Source organism: Palaemon carinicauda, chromosome 30, assembly GCF_036898095.1.
Source record: "Palaemon carinicauda isolate YSFRI2023 chromosome 30, ASM3689809v2, whole genome shotgun sequence".
Taxonomy (NCBI): Eukaryota; Metazoa; Arthropoda; class Malacostraca; order Decapoda; family Palaemonidae; genus Palaemon; species Palaemon carinicauda.
Genome location: NC_090754.1, coordinates 93,939,450 through 93,956,494, shown reverse-complemented (window position 1 = coordinate 93,956,494; position 17,045 = coordinate 93,939,450). Strand labels below are relative to the sequence as shown.

General features: G+C 37.9%; 1 protein-coding gene and 1 long non-coding RNA gene across 2 annotated transcripts in view; one reads left to right on the top strand and one right to left on the bottom strand.

Annotated features, from left to right (window-relative positions):
* The window catches only part of LOC137623356 (uncharacterized), a 547,933-nt gene that overhangs the window by 53,877 nt on the left and 477,011 nt on the right, over positions 1–17,045 (top strand). The gene's annotated exons all lie outside the window — the stretch shown is intronic.
* Positions 4,915–17,045, bottom strand: part of LOC137623868 (uncharacterized) — a 55,643-nt gene continuing 43,512 nt past the window's right edge. The window contains exon 4 of the long non-coding RNA XR_011040663.1: positions 4,915–6,971. This is a non-coding gene — a long non-coding RNA (uncharacterized lncRNA). The remainder of the gene's footprint in view (positions 6,972–17,045) is intronic.

Below are 17,045 nucleotides of genomic sequence, written 5' to 3'. Positions count from 1 at the left end.
ACGTAAAAAGCTAATATCAAAGATTAATAAAATAATGTAATATAATTTTGACAATCTATAGATAAAAATAATAAGGATATACCAATCTCGTAAACTGAACAACCGATTTAACATTGCAAAACGGGATATCATTGGTATGAGTTGATTTGCTATCAAAAAACTGTTTAAATTTAATCTTGAAAGAATTAATACAAAGACAAGTGAAATTACTTTGAAATGATTAACCGGTGGATTTGATATTTCATAAATGCATTTAATTACTCATTACAAAAATCTTTAAAATCTACGATTCAAGTATGAAATAAATTTAGGCACCATTTACATTATTCTCAAAACCCTTTGATTTGAAACTCCGGTTTGGCCAATTATGCAAGGAGACTAACTTATACTGTCCTTTATGAAATAGAATAAATGTTTAGAGTTGCCTACTGAACAAAGTTTACCCTAATCTCACTATTTAAACTGAATTTCCTATGATTTAGCATAATCTAGATTAAATATTTGGTGTTAACCTGACGAATAGATTTCTTGCTAACCTTGATTTAACCCGAGAAAAAACTAATCCAAGTGTCTCACAAAGATAAAATTTACACAGATCTATGAAAATCAACACCCAATTAAACTAATTTTCACTAAAGACAACACAAGTACAAAACTATAACTTTCTTCTGTAGACTAAATCCTCCTGGTAACACTTACACCAGACATCATTCAACCACTCGTTCCTTGCTTGTTACAAATTTACTGATGTACAAAGAATGCATTGTCTTGCATCAATTAATTCCTAAATTGAATACCAAGGTTTGATTTTAAGTGGTAGAGCAGCAAAATCAAGTGGCGCACTCTCAGAGCTTAAGTCTTGAACCAATCGTCAAAATTACATTTAAAAACTTTTGCTAATTTACAGAGTGACAAACGGACTTTTTCTTGTCCCCTTAAGTTACTTTGAAGATTATGGTAATATCTACATTAAAATTAATGCAAGCGCAGACATTTGAAACAATCTTCGCACGAATAAGCATCTCAAAGTTTCTAAATACCTCCTCTGTATCTTATTTCTATATTTCCAGCTTAACTAACCTTCAAGGCTTGTTCTAAAGGAGTTGTAGGTTTTTGAGAAAACCTCAATTCCACTTATATAATTTTTACCAGATTATATATTCAACCTGCACGCTGGGTACATGAAACATTAAGACATTAAAATATCTAAAAAAATAAATTCTTATAAAATGCTTTGAATATTAATGCACTAACTTCTAGTTCTAGATAACCTTAAGTTACTATACATTTACTCAACATGGACGTAAGTTAACTAAAGTTTTAGACAATTTTAATCAACAGTTTGTGACGTTAATCTTAAATATATTAGCATTTAAACGTAAGGGACTTTGGCATAAGCAGATCAGAGTTTATCAAGCTTTCAGTTAATTAAACAGTTTCTGGCTTTAGTTGTCCAGCAAGAATAGCGTAGAACTTACGATCTTGTTATACGTGAACAACCTAAATTGTAAATTCAAATCCAGTGTTAGTAAAATCAAAAGAAATTGGCGAGGTATATAATCTATTACAATATAATACCAATGCTCTCACTTAATATTTTGTAAAAGCTTCAGAGGCTTATCAGATTATGCCTAACATTTCTGAATTATAAAGTTTCCTCGCACAAAAAAAAAGAATATAACTTCAGAGGAGGTTTTTTTTTTTCATAAATTACTACACAAGATACATTCCTGTACATCAGTATCATTGTACATATATAAAATCTAATCATAAAAAAGTCAAACTTCAGTTTAGACCCCTTTGCCAAATCATGGAGAAATTTTAGAAACAAATCGAGAGCAAATTAAACAATTATAATCTAACCCTTATTTACGACCTGTATAATCATTCCCTAAACTAGGTTACCTGATCCTGAATTACACAAACAAGGACTGTAATCATACATACATATAACAAGGCACTTCCCCCAATTTTGGGGGGTAGCCGACACCAACAATGAAACAAAACAAAAAGGGGACCTCTACTCTCTATGTTCCTTCAGCCTAATCAGGGACTGTAATAATCCCTTAATTACCCTTAATCCCATTGGCAGTAACTCCCAAGCACAAACGCTAAAAACTAAAACCATACCAACAACAATGTATTCAAGAATGTATTACACATTTCTTCTAAAATGACTACAGCAGTTCTTTAATCCTTCTTTATGTCATGAACAGAAACAGTAGAAATCAGATATCTTGGGACATTTATAATCCCAGCTGGACCCCTTTTCAGAGAGCTCAGGTATCTCAGTGTAATAGAAAGCACTGGAATGCATGACTAGACAATGTCACCACTTTTTTAAGAAAATTATCTAAAAGTTTAAAACTAAATTAATCAAGCTTTCCAATCTTTTGATTTTCATTGACAGATAAAATTGAAAAATCTTAAAACACAGTTACTAATTGCACATTAACAATGAAAACCCACATATTCTTGGACACATTTAAATAACAATCTTGACAGAAATTTTCGTAACTCAATTTACACAATGCATGACAAATTTGACATAGTTCGATACTGAAATTGCAATGTATACATAACAGAAACCTGTTCAATTTGACATCACAACCTCCTACAATTCAAGATTAAAGATTTTTGAAAATACATTTTAAACTGAATTTCACAAATATTCATAAAAGCATGAAACATCAAAAATTTAAAATCATTTGAGGCTTTAACAAGTCTGAATTATTAATCATGACTAGAACTGACAAGACAGAATCTACCCTGACAAGTTTTCAAGGAAATAAAATTGGACTGAACATATTCACCATGGCACGCAGTCTAGCATTTTGACAATACAACATAACCCAGTTAACAGTCTTCTTCTCTCATTAAACCACCAAAAGAATGAACGAGTTCCGTACATGGGAAGCTCATAAACAGCCTAAATGAACAGTGGTTCTCGTCAAAAGCAAGATATATACTCCATGGGCCCTTTGGCCTTTCAGTGGTGAGGAGTATGGCAAATACTGATACCAGAAGAGGGAGGGGGGGCAGATGGGGAGGGAGGCTCAGTCATATGAACGTTCCCTTCAATTTTTTTTTAAATTTTCCAAATTGGGTAGGGGAAGGATCAAGGAGTGGGAGTGGGACTTCTGAAACTTTAGATATGTATTAGAGGGAACAATAATCTAATTCAAACCCATTTGCAAGATTTCATGAAACACCAACCTGCGGCATTTTCAAAATTCAAAGGTACAGTAATTCCAAGGTATGTTCATGTAGCTAAAGAGAAGATGAGGAATAGTACTAATACTAGCCAAAGACCTACCATTTCACACACACACACATGTCCTAGCCCTTCTAATCATTTCACAACAAAGCCCTCCCTAGCAATTTCACACTGGAGCCCTTCTAGTCATTTCACACCGAAGCCCTCCTAGCAATTTCACACCAAGATTCTCTTATTCATTTTACACCAAAGCCCTCCTAACAATTTTACACCAGTCTTCCAAGCTATTTCACACCACACACCTAGCCATTTCACTGTGACCAAAGCCCTCCTAGCCATTTCACACTAAGATTCTACAGGTCATTTCATTCCAAAGCCCTACTAGCCATTTCACACCGGAGCACTCCACGTCATTTCACACCGAAGCCCTCCTAGCCATTTCACACCAAGATTCTCTTATCCATTTTACACCAAAGCCCTCCTAACAATTTTACACCAGTCTTCCAAGCTATTTCACACCACACACCTAGCCATTTCACTGTGACCAAAGCCCTCCTAGCCATTTCACACTAAGATTCTACAGGTCATTTCATTCCAAAGCCCTACTAGCCATTTCACACCGGAGCACTCCACGTCATTTCACACCGAAGCCCTCCTAGCCATTTCACACCAAGATTCTCTTATCCATTTTACACCAAAGCCCTCCTAACAATTTTACACCAGTCTTCCAAGCTATTTCACACCACACACCTAGCCATTTCACTGTGACCAAAGCCCTCCTAGCCATTTCACACCAAAGCACTCTAGCCATTTCCCACCAAGGTTCTCCTAGCCATTTCACACCAGTCTTCCAAGCCATTTTCCACCACACTCCTAGTCTTCCAAGCCATTTTCCACCACACTCCTAGCCATTTCACAGTGACCAAAGCCCTCCTAGCCATTTCAAACCAAAGCCCTCCTAACTATCAACAAATCAGCCTTTTGACCTTCCCAAAAGCACAAAGTTTAAGAACCATCTTTCCTAACCTTAAATTTAAGCTTCTCTAACACTATATCATCAAAATCAGAACTTTTTCAAAATATACTCCAAGAATCTTCTATAAACTACTCTAGTCAGAGAGAGAGAGAGAGAGAGAGAGAGAGAGAGAGAGAGAGAGAGAGAGAGAGAGAGAGAGAGAGAGAGAGAGAGAGAGAGAGATATTTAACATGGGGACGGAGGATGGGCATTTCATCAAATACTAAAACTTACAAAATTAAGAATAAAAAGTGGGATAAGTTCTTATACAAATTACAAATATCAAAATACTTACTCTAGATTTTTAAATATAATCAATAGTGTATTTAAACTTTAAATAGCTTCAAATACATTTGTTAAAATAATACCCTTTGTGAAATTTAAAATGCAATGTGGGGGATCAACTATTTAAGGTATATTATTGAAAATTGAAGGGGTTTTATGTTAACCCTTTTACCCCCAAAGGATGTACTGGTACGTTTTACAAAACTCATCCCTTTACCCCCCTGGACGTACTGGTACGTCCTTACAAAAAACCGGTATTTACATTTTTTTTGCACATTTTTGATAACTTTTTGAGAAACTTCAGGCATTTTCCAAAAGAATGAAACCAACCTGACCTCTATATGACCAAAATTAAGGCTGTTAGAGCAATTTGAATATATATATATATATATATATATATAGCAAAATGTGCTTGAAAAAAAAAACCCAGGGGGTTATGGGTTGGAAAGTTCCAAATAGCCTGGGGGAAAAGGGTTAGGGAACCCTAATTTCATAGGACAGAAAGAAAAATTGAAAGGCTGAACAAGAACACACCTTGAAATCTTGAAATAAGCAATTGAAGCAGCTCAACTTAAATGCCACAAAAGGAAATTATCTAAGTATACTTAAACTAACACCTCATTTCCATCAACTGAAAGTTTTAGCACCAGATAATTCAGTAATCTTATATATACTATTAATTATTAATACAATAACAATGCAGTTTGAAATTTTCCCAACTAATTTATGAACATGTTCCCTTTTCCTGAAATTTAAAAATGATATAAATTACAAACTAAAACCTGCTTTAATATACATGAAGGTTTTTCAAATCTTACTAGAAATACTCAATTCCTGAAAGTCAAAATTGACAAATAAAAAAATATGAAAACTTTGCTTCTGGGATCTCATGATTTGAGTGTCCAATCCCACTGGATCAAATAAATAAATCTAGACTCAAATTTAACTGAAACAGCCTTGCCTCTACCTGAAATAGCCCAGTCTCTATCTAAAATGGACCACCCTCTACCTGAAATACCTGTTCTTGAAATAGCCTAGCCTGTACATGAAATAACCCCTACCTGAAATGGCCCAGCCTCTACATGAAACAGCCCAGCATCTACCTGAAACAGCCCAGCATCTTCCTGAAATAGCCCACCCTCTACCTGAAATACCTCTTTCTTGAAATAGCCTAGCCTGTACATGAAATAACCCCTACCTGAAATGGCCCAGCCTCTACACGAAACAGCCCAGTATCTACCTGAAACAGCCCAGCATCTACCTGAAAAAGACCACTCTCTACCTGAAATGGCCCAGCCTCTACATGAAACAGCCCAGTCTCTACCTGAAACAGCCCAGCATCTACCTGAAATATCCCACCCTCTACCTGAAATACCTCTTTCTTGAAATGGCCTAGCCTGTACATGAAATAACCCCTACCTGAAATGGCCCAGCCTCTACATGAAACAGCCCAGTATCTACCTGAAACAGCCCAGCATCTACCTGAAAAAGACCACTCTCTACCTGAAATGGCCCAGCCTCTACATGAAACAGCCCAGTATCTACCTGAAACAGCCCAGCATCTACCTGAAAAAGACCACTCTCTAACTGAAATGGCCCAGCCTCTACATGAAACAGCCCAGTCAACAGCCCAGTATCTACCAGACACTCCCCACCCTCTACTTGAAATAACTCTTCCTTGAAATACCCCAGCCTCTACCTGAAATGGCCCAGCCTCTACATCACGCAGCCCAGTATCTACCTGAAACAGCCCAGCATCTACCTGAAATAGGCCAGCCCCTACCTGAAATATCTCCTATCAGGACTTCCAGAAATTTAATGACGGAGAATGAGATATAAATTAGCTCTAAAAGACTTCAGGTTAGCTTACGGAAGATTTCAATCTTAGTTATTGTCACGGATTTAGATCAGCCTTAATTGATTTATAACTAAATTTTAGTCATCAACTATTCATTACAGCAATTTTTAATGGGAATTTACTGTATAAAAACTAAATTTATGAAACTAAAAGTAAAAGAATTTAGGTAAATGAGTAAGCTAGCAATATAACTTAGCACGCTGTCCAAAACTTAAAACTTGAACTAGATATTTAAATCCTCATTGTGTCAAAGTAATTAATATGGGGAAAACTCCCACGTCTAAAAAAATAGCGCGCTGGAAGTTCCACTTGCTCTGCTCCAACTGAAGGACTTGACCAGGAGAGTCCGAATCCCAAAGAGGACGCCTAAAGGGGACCCCATAGCGACGCCATCTTTCTTGGTGCCTCTTTCTAATAGTGCACGGACAGAAGCCTCGGGGACGTTGAGGATGGGTATAGTTGTACTGTATCCCTATAAACTCGGTCCAATATGAAGTCTATCATTTCACTCGAGGGAACGTTAGTAAATAGTCCTTAATGTGCGTGATCCTTTTGGTTGAAGGGTTTGTAGCATCCAAGAAGAAGGCCATATTAACCTGAAAGTCAAAAAGTGTTAATAGGAACTCACAGAAAATTACTAATCAAGATTTATAAAGTACACATTTAGTAGTTTTTGGTCATTTTTAAGCAATAATAATCAAGATTTATAAAGTACAAATTTAGTAGTTTTCAGTCATTTTTAAGCAATAATAATGATTTATAAAATTCAAATTTAGTAGTTTTCAGTCATTTTTAAGCAATAATAATCAAAATTTATAAAGTACAAATTTTGTAGTTTTCAGTCATTTTTAAGCAATAATAATGATTTATAAAATACAAAATTAGTAGTTTTCAGTAATTCTTGAGCAATAATAATGATTTATAAAATACAAATTTAGTAGTTTTCAGTAATTTTTAAGCAATAATAATCAAGATTTATAAAGTACAAATTTAGTAGTTTTCAGTCATTTTTAAGCAATAATAATCAAGATTTATAAAGTACAAATTTAGTAGTTTTCAGTCATTTTTAAGCAATAATAATCAAGATTTATAAAGTACAAATTTAGTGGTTTTCAGTCATTTTTAAGCAATAATAATCAAGATTTATAAAGTACAAATTTAGAAGTTTTCAGTCATTTTTAAGCAATAATAATCAAGATTTATAAAGTACAAATTTAGCAGTTTTCAGTCATTTTTAAGCAATAATAATCAAGATTTATAAAGTACAAATTTAGCAGTTTTCAGTCATTTTTAAGCAATAATAATCAAGATTTATAAAGTACAAATTTAGGAGTTTTTGGTAATTTTTAAGCAATAATAATCAAGATTTATAAAGTAAAAATTTAGCAGTTTTCAGTCATTTTTAAGTAATAATAATCAAGATTTATAAAGTACAAATTTAGAAGTTTTCAGTCATTTTTAAGTAATAATAATCAAGATTTATAAAGTACAAATTTAGTAGTTTTCAGTCATTTTTAAGCAATAATAATCAAGATTTATAAAGTACAAATTTAGTAGTTTTCAGTCATTTTTAAGCAATAATAATCAAGATTTATAAAGTACAAATTTAGCAGTTTTCATTCATTTTTAAGCAATAATAATCAAGATTTATAAAGTACAAATTTAGTAGTTTTCAGTCATTTTTAAGTAATAATAATCAAGATTTATAAAGTACAAATTTAGTAGTTTTCAGTAATTTTTAAGCAATAATAATCAAGATTTATAAAGTACAAATTTAGTAGTTTTCAGTCATTTTTAAGCAATAATAATCAAGATTTATAAAGTACAAATTTAGTAGTTTTCAGTCATTTTTAAGCAATAATAATCAAGATTTATAAAGTACAAATTTAGTAGTTTTCAGTCATTTTTAAGCAATAATAATCAAGATTTATAAAGTACAAATTTAGAAGTTTTTAGTCATTTTTAAGCAATAATATATGTTTAATAAATCAGCTCAATTGAAAACAAATTAGGATATCTTAAGCCCCAAAATTAAGGTAATTTTACTCCCAAAAAGTAAGATATTTTAAGCCATAAAAGTAGGATATCTTTAGCTAAAAACAGTAAGATATTTTATGACCCCAAAAGTAAGATATTTCAAGCCTGCAAAAGTATGATATCTTGAGCTCCAGAAACAGTAATATATTTCAAGCCCCCAAAAGTAAGATATTTTAAGCACACAAAAGTGATATAATTCAAGCCCCCAAAAGGGATATATTTAAAGCCCCCAACAGTAAGATATTTTAAGACCCCAAAAGTAATATACTTCAAGCCCATAAAAGTATATTTCAAGCCTCCAAAAGTAAGATATTTGAACACTCCATAAGTAAGGTATTTCAAGCTCCAAAAGTAAGATATTTTAAGCCTCCAAAAGTAAGATATCTTAAGTCCCAAAAATTAAAATATTTTAAGCCCCAAAAGTAAGATACTTTAAGCCCTCTAAAGTAAAATATTTCAAGTCCCCAAAAGTAGGATATTTTAAACTCAAGAAAGATATCTTAAACCCCCTAAAGTGAGATATTTTAAGACCCAAAAAGAAAGATACTGTAAACCCTAAAAGTAAGATATCCTAGGCCCCAAAAGTAAGATATTTAAAGACCAAAAAGTAAGATATTTCAGCCCTCAAAAGAAGATGCTTGAACTTCCCAAAAGTAAGATATTTTAAGCCCCTAAACTATTAAGATAATTCAAGCCACCAAAACTATGATATCTAAAGACCCAAAAATTATGACATTTCAAGAAGAGAAATTAGGATATTTCAGGACAACAGAAAAAAAATTGGGATATCTTAACCCTTTTACCCCCAGCCTATTTGGAAATTTCCGACCCTTAACCCCCAGAGGGTTATTTTTTCCCAGCACATTTTGCAGTATATTTTTTTTTAAATTGCTCTAACAGCCTTAATTTTTATCATAGAGAGGTCAGGTTGGTCTCATTCTCTTGGAAAATGCCTGAATTTATTTCAAAAAATTATCAAAAATATGAAAAAATGTTATTTTGATAATAAAATAAATTTTTGAATATACTTACCCGGTGATTATAATAGCTGCAACTCTGTTGCTCGACAGAAAACTCTAAGGTAAAATTCGCCAGCGATCGCTACACAGGTTGCGGGTGTGCCCAACAGCGCCATCTGTCGTCCAGATACCCAGTACTCAATGTAAACAAAGAACTCAATTTTCTCCTCGTTCCACTGCATCTCTATTGGGGAGGAAGGGAGGGTCCTTTAATTTATAATCACCGGGTAAGTATATTAAAAAATTTATTTTATTATCAAAATAACATTTTTCAATATTAAACTTAGCCGGTGATTATAATAGCTGATTCACACCCAGGGGGGTGGGTAGAGACCAGCACTATATGTTTACATTATTATGAGCTAAGAATTTTTATTTCATTTTAGAAGTTATCAAAATAACAAAAACAAAATAAATAGGTACCTGGTAAGGAAGTCGACTTGAACAATTACTCTGCCTTTTTAAGTACGTCTTCCTTACGGAGCCTCGCGATCCTCTCAGGATGCTGATCGACCCCTAGGATCTGAAGTATCAAGGGTTGCAACCCATACAACAGGACCTCATCAAAACCTCTAATCTAGGCGCTTCTCAAGAAATGACTTTGACCACCCGCCAAATCAACCAGGATGCGAAAGGCTTCTTAGCCTTCCGGACAACCCAAAAACAACAATAAAAACATTTCAAGAGAAAGATTAAAAAGGTTATGGAATTAGGGAATTGTAGTGGTTGAGCCCTCACCCACTACTGAACTCGCTGCTACGAATGATCCCAGAGTGTAGCAGTCCTCGTAAATAGACTGGACATCCTTAAGATAAAAAGACGCGAACACTGACTTGCTTCTCCAATAGGTTGCGTCCATTATACTTCGCAGAGATCTATTTTGTTTAAAGGCCACGGAAGTTACGACAGCTCTAACTTCGTGTGTCCTTACCTTCAGCAAAGCTTGGTCTTCCTCACTCAAATGGGAATGAGCTTCTCGTATTAACAGTCTGATAAAATAGGATAAAGCATTCTTTGACATAGGCAAAGATGGTTTCTTAACTGAACACCATAAAGCTTCAGACGGGCCTCGTAAAGGTTTAGTTCGTTTTAAATAGAACTTAAGAGCTCTTACAGGGCATAAGACTCTTTCTAGTTCATTTCCAACCATATTCGATAAGCTTGGAATATCGAACGATTTTGGCCAAGGTCGAAAAGGCAGCTCGTTTTAGGCTAGAAAACCAAGTTGTAGAGAACATGTAGCCGTTTCGGATGAGAATCCGATGTTCTTGCTGAAGGCATGAATCTCACTGACTCTTTTAGCTGTGGCTAAGCATACCAGGAAAAGAGTCTTTAAGGTGAGATCTTTCAGGGAGGCTGATTGTAGTGGCTCGAACCTGTCTGACATAAGGAATCTTAGTACCACGTCTAAATTCCAACCAGGTGTAACCAAACGACGCTCCTTCGTGGTCTCAAAAGACTTAAGGAGGTCCTGTAGATCTTTATTGTTGGAAAGATCTAAGCCTCTGTGACGGAAGACTGATGCCAACATGCTTCTGTAACCCTTGATAGTGGGAGCTGAAAGAGATCGTTCTTTCCTCAGATATAAGAGGAAGTCAGCTATTTGAGTTACAGAGGTACTGGTTGAGGATACGGATACTGACTTGCACCAGTTTCGGAAGATTTCCCACTTCGATTGGTAGACTGTAAGGGTGGATGTTCTCCTTGCTCTAGCAATCGCTCTGGCTGCCTCCTTCGAAAAGCCTCTAGCTCTTGAGTGTCTTTCGATAGTCTGAAGGCAGTCAGACGAAGAGCGTGGAGGCCTTGGTGTACCTTCTTTACGTGTGGCTGACGTAGAAGGTCCACCCTTAGGGGAAGTGTTCTGGGAACGTCTACTAGCCATCGAAGTACCTCGGTGAACCATTCTCTCGCGGGCCAGAGGGGAGCAACTAGCGTCAACCTTGTCCCTTCGTGAGAGGCGAACTTCTGCAGTACCTTGTTGACAATCTTGAACGGAGGGAATGCATATAGATCTAGATGTGACCAATCTAGGAGAAAGGTATCTATATGAACTGCTGCTGGGTCCGGGATTGGTGAGCAAAATATTGGGAGCCTCTTGGTCATCGAGGTTGCGAAGAGATCTATGGTTGGCTGGCCCCAGGTGGCCCAAAGTCTCTTGCATACATCCTTGTGGAGGGTCCATTCTGTTGGAATTATTTGTCCCTTCCGACTGAGACAATCTGCCATGACATTCAAGTTGCCTTGGATGAACCTCGTTACTAGTGATATGTTTAGACCTTTTGACCAGGTGAGGAGGTCCCTTGCGATCTCGTACAACGTCAGAGAGTAGGTCCCTCCTTGCTTGGAGATGTACGCCAAAGCCGTGGTGTTGTCCGAGTTCACCTCCACCACTTTGCCTTGAAGGAGAGACCTGAAGCTTTTCAAGGCCAGATATACTGCCAGTAGCTCCTTGCAGTTGATATGCATTGTCCTTTGACTTGAGTTCCATATTCCCGAGCATTCCCGACCGTCTAATGTCGCACCTCAGCCTACGTCTGATGCGTCCGAGAAGAGAACGTGGTTGGGAGTCTGAACAGCCAGGGGAAGACCCTCTCTTAGGTTGATATTGTCCTTCCACCAAGTCAGACAAGACTTTATCTTTTCGGAAACCGGGATCGAGACCGCTTCTAGCGTCTTGTCCTTTTTCCAGTGAAAAGCTAGATGGTATTGAAGAGGACGGAGGTGTAGTCTTCCTAGTGACACAAATTGTTCCACGGATGACAGCGTCCCTACCAGACTCATCCACAGCCTGACTGAGCAGCGTTCCTTCTTCAGCATCTTCTGGATGGATAGCAGGGCTTGATCTATTCTGGGGGCTGATCGTCTTGTTGTTCAGCAACGTCCTCATCAGAGGGTTCCTCATCCGAAAACTGATGAGGAAACGGCAACGGAGTGGGCAACGTCTGGCTCGCTGAGTCCGGTCGCACTGGTGGATGCGTGACGGAGCCGGACGCAATATCATGGAACTGCTGCACAGTCTGTGAACTGTCAACAACCATGGGTGCGCGAGGAAGCACAGCGTCAACCCGAGACTGTCTAGACCATCTGGGTTGTGCAGTCAACACCCTACCGGGTTGCTGAGGTTGACGCACTGCGTCAAAACAAGTCACCTCTGCTGGTTGTTGAACGTCCTGAACGTCAACAACCACCTCCGAGCGTCGCTTAACGTCAACGTGTGGCTGGCAACCCACACTGGGTCGCATCGGTGGAGGAACCACCTCAACTGGCAGACGCGAGTAGGTTACCTCAGCGTCAACAGGGCGCACAACCAACCGGTTGGAAGGTTGTTGGCCAGAAGGTTCGGTAGCAACCTTCTCTGCATTAAAGTCCTCTATCAAGGACGCAAGCTTGGACTGCATGTCTTGCAGCAAAGCCCATTTAGGGTCTACGGGAGCAGGTGTGGCAACAGACGGGGTTAGCGACTGAGGCGGTACCGTTTACCATCCCTGAAAGCCTTGTTATGTGTGACATAATTGTACAGCAAAACTTCAAAGGCTCGAAAACAGCTGTGAAGTTGACCTGTAAACAACTTGGAGCGTCTCCTGGCTAGGCGCCAGGGAGAGTCTACGAGAATTGAGAAGTCTATCTGGGCAGAGGCATGAACTCCCAAGCCGAGAACTTCTCTCGTGTCATATCAGACTCTCGCTCTATAAACCAGTTTAAAAGAAGGGAAAGCAAAGGCTGTATCCCCCAAACTCCTCCTGGTGAAAAACCAGTCGCCTAGCCAACGTAACGCTCTCTAGGAGAGCGAGAGAGCACTAGCTTAAAAACAACGGCTTCGAAGTAGCTAGGCCTAGTGTAAGCTCTGACGTTTAGGCGAACGAGGAGCAGCAGTTACAAAAAGATCCGGACAAAGATCCTTAAAAAAAATCATCATGATTTAATTAAAGTCCATAGGAGGCTAAGCAGCTTTAGGCTCCTCTCCATCTGACAGAGTCCTCAAGGGAATATCAGTAGGAGGGAGAACAGCAACTTCCTCATCTACAGGAACCTTGTCCGATAAAAGCCGAGTCTCAAGCAAGGGAGAGACCTACCGTGGTGGCAATGCTTTACAAGCAGAGTCCACACTCACTGGTGCATTAGTAGCGGACCAGAACGCAACGTCATGTAACTGCTTGACAGTCTGTGAACTGTCAACAACTGAACTGTCAACCACAACAGGTGCGTGAGGACGCACAGCGTCCACTCGAGACTGCTTTGACTGCCTAGACTGAGCAGTCAAAACAACTCTAGAATGCGGAGGTTGACGCACAGCGTCAAAACAAGTCAACTCTGATTGTTAGAGAACGTCTTGAACGTCAACAGGAGCATCAGCAAGTGGCCTAACGTCCAAATGCGGCTGAAAAACCACACGAGACCGCATCGAGTGTGGTTCTAAACAACCAGACTGACGTGACTAAGCTACGCCAACGTCAACAGTAAGCACAAAGGAACGTTAGGTTGGCTGAAAGCCAGGATATCGATGAGATAAACGGCTAGACTCAACGGACTAATCGGTAGAATAGTCTTCCATAAGGGAGGCAAGCATATACTGCATGTCTTGCCATACAACCCATTAAGGATCAACGGAAATGGTTGTGGTAAGAGACGAGGGTAACGTCTGTGACCGCAACACTTTGCCTACAAAAAAAGACTCTCGGAGTCTGTGTTACGCTTTTGTTAGGCGGCGAGCAGTTATCCGATGACTGCATAGGGTCAGAGCTGTCCTAATGGTTGTAACCAGGACGCTGGACCTGTCCTGAAAGGACTGACTTTCGCTTAAGGGCTTCGAAACCTTGTGACAGGTTTCTTATGCGAAAAGCCTTCGGATGACGAGGAGAAACAACGTCTCTCTCGTCTAATGGTAGGGGAGATCTTGGTAAGATACACCCGATACCATAGAGGGAAAAACGTCTGTTCGTTGGTCAAGGCCTCTCGAACCCATAAGTCGTTTGACATTACTTCTCCCCTGGGCTTGGGAGCATGTAAGAGGTCCCGGACTAGGTGAACGACAGGCACGAACAGACGAACCCTCGGACGCAACACTGTAACACTTTGCGCCTCGGACGCAACACTGTAACACTTTGCGCATATCACTTTATCACTTCGATTTTCTGTTTAGCACTTATTTCTACCTGAAACACGCAATTCTACCCTTCATTAAAAGTTAGTAATTGCGAAATCAGTCGTATAATGCAAGCTCATTAATACCAGCAAAAAAACAGAAAACATATTTTAAGATAAAAAAAAAAAAATCAGTGGCTGGGAAAGAGACTAAACACTAGTTCATATAACTACGTTTTCAATCTCTCACCGCACATAGCCTGGGGACGAGAATAAAAAACCTAAAAACGTTTTATCCTTCCTCCCCGTACAGCGACTAGGGACGCGAGTAACACAAGAACAACGTTACCCGCTTGAACGGAACGTTTTCTCTCCTCTCTCTCCCTCCGTCTCTATCTCTCTCTCTCTCTTTCTCTCTTGATTTCGCACCTAAGAGAAGAGCCCAATTATATTTCGTCAAAAAAACATGTTATTTGACTAAAGGAAAAAACTAAAAGGTTTTTCAAATAAAAAGTTCCTTTAAATTAGAATTTAAAACATTTAAGCTAAGAAAGAATGAACAAAACGTCAGAATCGATTTACTCTTACTGCAAAGTGAAACCGTGATACACTCTCTCTCTATCGTAACGATAGAGCGCATGTTGAACGTCCTGAACGTCAACAACTGCGTAGCATAAAAAAACTAAACGTTAGTTCATCTTTGAAAACAGTACGAAGACTATCAAAGAAATTCTTTCATAAAATATTACATTTAAAAAGTTTTAAATCCTTAGCTCTTTAAAAGCTAATTACGATATAAAGGGCTCAACGTTGATTAACTTCGGTTTCCAAGTTAGGACCGCCTACTCTCAGGAAAGGTCTATATAAACAAAACATTAAAATTTATTTTTATATGTTTATAATAAATGGAAAGTTAATTGAAGAGGCCTAATAAAGGCGGAGAGATATAAAATATATAGAGGAAAATCTATAACATGATAAGATAATTACTAAAAGCCTAAACACACTTCCGTCTAAGGGAAGGGTCGGCCATTTAAAAGTGAAAGAAAGTCCATACTCTCTTTGTCACCATAATTAAATCTATCCAAAACGAGTTCAAGATTTAAGATGAAGATAAAACACCTGCATAGCGAAAGCTCAAAACTAGAATAAAGTACTTCACCAATTAGTTGTGAAAAAACTCCAGTTTAGCAACAGCGAGTAAGAGCGTCTTGTCGATAGCTCGACAGAGAGAAAATTGAGTTCTTTGTTTACATTGAGTACTGGGTATCTGGACGACAGATGGCGCTGTTGGGCACACCCGCAACCTGTGTAGCGATCGCTGGCGAATTTTACCTTAGAGTTTTCTGTCGAGCAACAGAGTTGCAGCTATTATAATCACCGGCTAAGTTTAATATTGAAAAAAAAAATTTACAGCATTTTTTGCAAGGACGTACCGGTACGTCCATGGGGGTAAAGGGATGGCTTTTGTGAAACGTACCAGTATGTCCTTTGGGGGTAAAAGGGTTAAGAACTTGCAAAATGGTGTGCTAGAGTTCCTATGTCAAGTTTTCAACATTGAATTCACACACATATGAGTAGAGAGGCCTTTGCTAAACAAAAATGAAACTAAGTTGAATTAACATCTACAGTACTGTACACCATACATGGCAGGCTGACATCACTACCCACCTACGATAAGAATTTAACTTTTTAACCCTTTTTCACCCAACGGACGTACTGGTACGTTTCACAAAACTCATCCCTTTACCCCCATGGACGTACTGGTACGTCCTTGCAAAAAACTGCTATTTACATTTTTTTTGCATATTTTTGATAACTTTCTGAGAAACTTCAGGCATTTTCCAAAAGAATGAGACCAACCTGACCTCTCTATGATGAAAATTAAGGCTGTTAGAGCAATTTAAAAAATATATATTGCAAAATGTGTTAAAAAAAAAAACGCCAGGGGTTAAGGGTTGGAAAGTCCAAAAAGGGTTAAATGGTTTACAGCTCCACACACTAACCTGAAAACTTTTGCCAAAAAAAAGAAAAAAAAACAGATTAATTCAAGTTTTGTCACATAAAAGGTTTATAAGTGGGTAACTTATTTCACACCTAAGGGGAGATATAGAACTAAACTCTAAACTTACTTTGTGTTCGAAAGAATTTAAAAATGAAAATAATGAGTTTAATCTGAGCTTTCCAACAAACGGGATTTACTAAAAAGGAAAATCATTCAGCAAAAAAAATAAACAAATTTGGAAATAATTTGTATTTTTCCTAACATCCAAACCTGGAGCTATTTATTAGGGTATTACTTTCGGCAACGCTGAAAACCAGCCAAGACAATTTTAGTGGTGGATAACTACCCCATCCACTAGTTAGCGGAAGGGGGTTGGGGTAGACTAGCTACCTTGCTCACTCACACCTGTCGGTAGAGTAACCACTTTTGCTTTCTGGCAGGACTTCTAGGGGGACAGGGCGGCGGGCCAATTTGTATAAATAGCTCCAGGTTTGTATGTTAGGAAAAATACAAATTATTTCCAAATT